Source organism: Daphnia magna, linkage group LG1 (assembly GCF_020631705.1).
Source record: "Daphnia magna isolate NIES linkage group LG1, ASM2063170v1.1, whole genome shotgun sequence".
Lineage (NCBI taxonomy): Eukaryota > Metazoa > Arthropoda > Branchiopoda > Diplostraca > Daphniidae > Daphnia > Daphnia magna.
Window position 1 is genome coordinate 11,103,324 of NC_059182.1, and position 6,774 is coordinate 11,110,097.

A 6,774-nucleotide genomic window follows, 5' to 3' on the forward strand; every position below is an offset into this window, starting at 1 on the left:
AATTCGATTCGATTATTCGAAAATGATGAATAGTATATTTGTCTATTGGCACAGTGGAAAAATATTCGACTGTGCTGCGGGAGACCCGAATTCGAATCCAGATATAGCCTAATGTTTTTTAAAGATTAGAGGTCCATATATGTCATATTTATAGCCAAATGAAAGCCCGTTCGGATATCCTTAGAATGTCCGACGGCGCTGTTGAGGGCGGTCAACACAAAAAAAAAATACATCCATAGAACATCCAAATCGGATATCGGGCTGTCCGGCGGATATCAAAAAGATGTACTCAACATCCGGACATCCGACAGACTGCATTGTGTTATGTCGGAATGATCGTAAAAGCTTAAAAATTTAGCAAAAGCTTACAACGTGGAAACACTGCTTAACCTATTTCGCCAGGTTGGTCGCGCACATCTAAGGTGATGCTTATGGCAAAGCTGTACCGGTACTTATTCCTATAGAGCCGCGTACACTTATAATCTAGCTAACAGTTATCGTCTAGATGATGCTTACTAATTAAGAGCCAACTATTATGGTGTCCCAGCAACAGTATCAGACCACAGTTAGCATATAATGAAATATGGTATCCATTAATACTATATTTTTTATGACCCGTCTGAGGCACCAAATAATGCTAAAATGAAAGGAAATAAGAATAAAAAATTTGTCAAAAAAGGATTTTTTAACTATAAAATTAAGAAGACCTGTGTCGGATGCTGCGTTGCCATTTCTCAAAATGCATCGGTGATGTCAGTCCTCTCAGCCCAATAGGAGGAACAGTGGTTTTTAAAATTTTACATTTACTTTAATTAGGTTAAATAACAAAATCTTTTACAAAAATGTGCCCCATAATAAAACTGATGAAACTTGGCAACTCAGCATCCGAAACAGGTCTATAAGCGAACTTTCGTCTAATATCAACTCCATCTCGTTCAGGGACCTGAACCCTGTCAGGAAAACCATGACGACAACTCCTGGTAGGGTTCAGGTCCCTGGCCTCAATTTGCAGCAAGAGATGGGCAGCTCAATTCACTATACTAGCGCAACCTCTACACAAAACCCCGATGTGGTGCGTCGGTGTCGGTGTGGTTCAACGTGTCTCGGGTAATCCCTCTATCCCAGTACACAAAATTAAAATAGCTTCATAGGTAAAAATATTAGGTCTAAATATATATTTTTTACAGTAATGGATAGCCGATGATAGGGGCTATCCACTTCCGTTAAAATTTTAAATTTTAAAAATACCTAACCGAGTACTAAACCGATTGGATATTTTTGTCGGTGTGGTTTGACAGATCGTGAAACTAAATGAATTATAATCGGTAAACTATAAGCTCTATATTTGAAAAAAAAAATACAGGAATGGATAGCTCTTGATAAGATCTATTCATTTTTGCAAAATTATTACGTTAAAAAAAGGGATTATATTTTTTACTTTTGTCAATAGGGTCGAGTATATCTATAGAGCGCAAAAACTATAAAAAAACGTTTTGTCCCAAGTTTTTTATTTATGAATATTTTTTCATAATTTTTACGCTACGACAGCAAAAAATGGAACTCATTACCACCAATTAGCAGGTCCTTTAGGAATTCAATAACGATAGTTAACATTACTGATAAGTGTTGAAACTAGGGAATGCAACAAAACAGAAATCTGCTGTTGCCAAAACCTAGCGAAACCGAAGATGCTGTTTAGCATGGCCTTTCCTTAGTCTTCTTGTACCCACCTTGTTTAAATCAAGCTCTCTCTTTATGTAAACCTTAGACCAGTCTTGTTCTCAAGAGTGTTCGTCATCTAAACCTGAAATAAGTATTCCACAAATATTTAAGAGTACCTGAAACTTTCTCAGTTGCACTATAAAAGTGCTTGTCTATTGTACTGCTTCTGGTAAAATTAATGTTAATTAACACTGTTTATTGTGTGTTAAATAAAGCAACCCTATGCATCACAATGGATACATTTTTTATTCTCAACCATAAGTACGTTTGACAAAGAAGGGCTAGTGACATAAAAACACACATACTTACCTGTTTAAATTATGCAAAGAAGAAAGCCTCTAGCGTATGCAAAGCTGCACTCCATCCAATTCCTATTACCGACTAAGTTTGGAAAAGGCTGGCTATGGATATTGTAGGCCTGAAAAGTAACAAAAAGAATAAAAACATTCTTATAATAAGTGAGCATACGACTAGATATGTAATAGCACTAGCACTGAAAGAAATTTCAGCACAAACAATAAGCTGTAAGTTTATAATAATTATAATCTTAACACATTGTCAATACCGAAGGGTTGCCCTCTCAAATCCTAATGAATAGACGATCCAATTTCCAGTCATTGGAAATGACCGAGTTGTGCAAGAAGTTAGGTGTAAAAGAATTGAAAACTACGGCCTATCAACCACAAAGTGATGGAGCTGTATAAAGATTTAACAGAACACTAGGAGATATGTTAACCGCCCATGTCGCTCACAATCCATCCGTGTGGGATGAGCACTTAGACTATGCTGTTGCATCCTATAGCCAGACGCCTCACTCCAGCACTAGTGAAACCCTATTCTATCTTCTAAAGGGGCGAGATGCTTTCGAGCCAACTGTACTGAGACCGTTAATGAGAAATCGTCTTTTAGAAGACAAAAACAATTTTTACACTCAACAGTGGCATGAAGCCTTGGAACTAGCGAATAATTACTAATAGACCTCTTGCACATTGCAGATAGCAGGATTCCTGTAGTCCGGCAACGTTGAGATCCGCCATTTTAACAAAACCACACCGTTTTTCCTGCAGTGTTCTTATGGAAATATTTTCGAAAGGGAAATCATCTCAACAAGGGATACTGTTTGGAGAAATTGGATTACACAGTGACAAACTACATTATTCAGGTAACATTTAGTGTGTCAATGTTTTACCGTAAGTCTAATTGAAGTTATCTTAACTTAATTTTTTGTAGAGGGCCCTCACTAATATGTCAAAGTACTATGTGAAGTGCGTTTGCGAAGGGTGTCCAAATAATAGAATTGGATACAAGTCAGTTGGGGAAGTACGTTTCTTTCAGATTCCTCCCTCGGCTGACAAAGGGGATCCACTTGATTCAATTCTTCTTCATAAAAAAAGAGCACTTTGGTTAGATAGATTAAAAATATCCGATGTCAACATCAAAACCAAATAATTAGTGTGTAGCATTCATTTTGTGTTTGGTAAATTTATAAAATGTTTTGGCTATACTGAAAACTATTCCTTACGTAGCTTGTTTTCTTAAAGGAAAACCATCATACACGGTGAGGCAAAGATCCCACAAAGGCGGTGCAAAATACGGTTTTTTGGGTTTTCCGTAGGTAGCCACAAACTCTTGAATTGTTTGTGGTGGATTTTGAATTAATCCAGGACTAAATTGCCTATTTCGTATCCCTTGTATTAGGTATATCACGAATTTCTTTTCTGAAAAGGGTTCTGAACAATACCGAAGTAATTTCGATTTTTCTAGTGCGTACCGAGCGGCAGATTCACCGATTTCTTGTTGCCTTTCCTTGACTAGCTGGAACCATTCTTGTAAGGTATATTGCTTCCGGAACGCCTCCGCTAACGCCCGTGACCAGGTCTCCCACTCGTTCTCCACGAATCCATTTGGCCTCCACCGCGCTGCTTCTCCTCTTAGTGCGGCCTTTGCCATGTTTAACTTAATACCATCATTCCACGCCCCCGCTCGTGCCTCCGCATTTATCGGGTGAATCCAGTCGTCCACTTTCTCTTCTTCATTCGCACTGAAGGCCGGCAATTTTCTGTTGGACCCCCCGGCATTGCCTCTCTTTGCGCCAAATTACGCAAAGCAGTTGAGAGGGCTTCCGTTTGCATCATCTGCAGCTGCCGTTGAGCCACTTGTTGTTCTTGCTGCCCAGCTAATAGGTTCGTGAGGAGCAGCATGACGGCCCCGATATTTTGAATCAGTGGCGAAAGAGCGGGACTTGGCTGCCCTCTATCTTCTCGTTCCTCCTGGATCAGAGGATCTTCTCCCTCATGGCCCATCTGGTGTTGTACTCTCTCGCCTCACCTTCCTGTCCTGTCATCTTTCTCAAACACACCTCACTTTGTTACGAAAAAGATAAAATTATTGCATCCTATGCCGTCCCCTAGCTTCACATTTCACTACTTCGTCTCGTATCATCTCAGACCATGACTTCTACCCTTCCATCAAATATTTTCATTTCATCACATCATCACATTTTTTTTATTGATCACATCTCTTTAGATCATTTATCACTTAATCGTCAAATATTACCAAGATAATCGTCACACGCCATCGGTTCATCACATATTCTCAAATCATCACATCATCACATGTTTATTTTTTAATAGCTGGAGTCAAGGTTAGGGCAGCCGAGACAAAGCTCGACCTTTCTAAGGCCTCTGTATCCCACTTCTGACCCAAAATGTTATGACTACGTCACTTCTACCTCGCCTCACGTATAGACACATGAATTTCCGAGACAACGGGACAGCCATAACCAGTAAATTGTATACCCAGTACCTTCGTTTTTTCAGATGACTTCTACGGCCACCACTTGATTCAATCAACAGGAATCAAAAAGACTCGTTAAAATACTCTCTCAAAAGACAATAACAATTCACGCGCTTTTTCTGGATAGCCCAATACGTTCAACAGTTCCTCTCTCCGCTCGTCGGTCTAATGCCCCTCTCTTTTCCCTTTTTTCTTCTTCTCTCTTCTCAATGCCGCTTCGTCGTCGGCTTCCTGGGAGCCGCCATCGTCTCGCTCTCGTTGTTTTCTTCTTCTTTTCTATGAAACTCCAGAATAGGATCATAACATAATTTTTGAGATGACAAATTTAGAACAACTGGAAGAAATTTCGAATTAAATTGCGGCTTGTCTTCATTAAATTCTAAATTATCCTATCTTCGCGATTGGCAAAAACTCTCAACCTTTTTTCAACAATTTAAAATTGTTCAATTTAAATTTTTATCTATAAAAATAAAATTAATAATAAACCAATATTATAAATGAAATTTGGTAAAATAAACAATTGTGAAATGTACAATTTAGAATGAACTTCACTACTGCTCCTAAAACTCCTTATTGCTAATTATTACAAATGGGTATTTTATTACTGGACACCTCTCACTTGGGCAATACCATCCTGAACTGAAAACTCCTCGAACCAAGCGTGATGAAATCAATTGTTTAATGAAGCATCCATGTTATGTCTATTATCAATAAAAAATTTTAAAAACAAATTTCTTTAGACAACTCTTTTTCTGTTACTTTGGGAAAAAACAGGACATATCTGTATCTTAAGTTTGTGAGCATACGTTGGTAAAGATTAGGTATCTCAGTGGAATAGTACTGGGGTCGAATTCTGAACGTCCTTTTTTACTTGACTTGGACTTGACTTAGGTGGTTTTCCGACTTGACTTGAAAATTTTTTCAGACTTTCATCCAAGTAGGATTCCGAGCACAAAAATCTCAAGTCAAGTTAAAAACTTGTACTTGAAAACGCAAAAGTCGAGTCCCCAAACTTAGTTATGTCTCCGAAATCTCACGGTACCTTCCTAGGTGCCTTGAAACTGACTTAAGGCTCAAGTTTGCCTAAGTTGTGTGGGAAATGGACAGTGTTATTGTTTTTGTTTACACAATGGCGGATCATACTGACGTAATTGATGAGTTTTTAGAAGATCTAGATAATTTAACAGACAATGTTGACGATTTCTCAACAGAAAGTGCTATGCTAATTCAGAACGAGCCGATGAACGCAGTGCAAGAAAACGTCGTCTTATCCCATCTTACCAAACACGGAAAGATGTTTTAAGTTATTTCTCCGCGGAAAAGTTAATGAGGACATTTAGATTCGATCGACCTTCCATAGAATATTTAACAGGTTTAAATTGAACATAAATTGTTGTATATTGAATATTCCTACCATAACTGTTCTATTTAATAGCACTGGTAACAGACATTTTACCAAAACGAGAGGCAGCAGCAAAGAGGAATTTACTTCCACTTGACATGGTACTGATTGTATTACAATTCTATGCAACTGGAACATCCCAAAATGTAATAGGAAATGTTCTTCGATACAGCCAATCGTCTGTTTCACGGTCCATTTCTGCAGTATCCCTAGCCTTATGCCTTATATCACTGAATCATATTCGATTCCCCGATAACCTAAATGACGTGAGAAAACATTCTAAATTTATAAGTTTATATGTTAGTAAAATTTTGTTAAATATATAGCTGAAACGCGATTTTGCAGAAATAGCCCGTATTCCAGGCATCATTGGATCCATTGACGGAACTCATATTCGGATTCAACGTCCAATATTGCACGAAAAAGCATACGTGATGTGATGTGATAATAAAATCAAAATTAAAGTCATTCTTTAGTTCAAATGACATGATTCACACGGTACCTTGTATATAATAAAAGTTTCCAGCATCGTGTAAGTTTCCTTTTCAAGCCACACATCTCTTGATCTTTTTTTACCTTTTGGAAGACTCATTGCACAAGTTGAAAAGCACAAATGAAACTTAAAACCACTACACGATCGACGGCTCAATTCTTGTTTACTCGTTTTAGTTCTTTTCACTCTGTAATAAAATGAAAAAGCGTCTGCTGCTAAATTAAGAAATATTTTCAGTAGGCCTTCTCTCGTTGGCTCAGTTGCCAATTTCAAGTCAAGTGAATTTCCTAAGTCGAGTAAATAATCTTAGTTAAGTAAAGGAAATAAAGTGAGCTTTTTTTGTTTGGAATCACACTTCAAC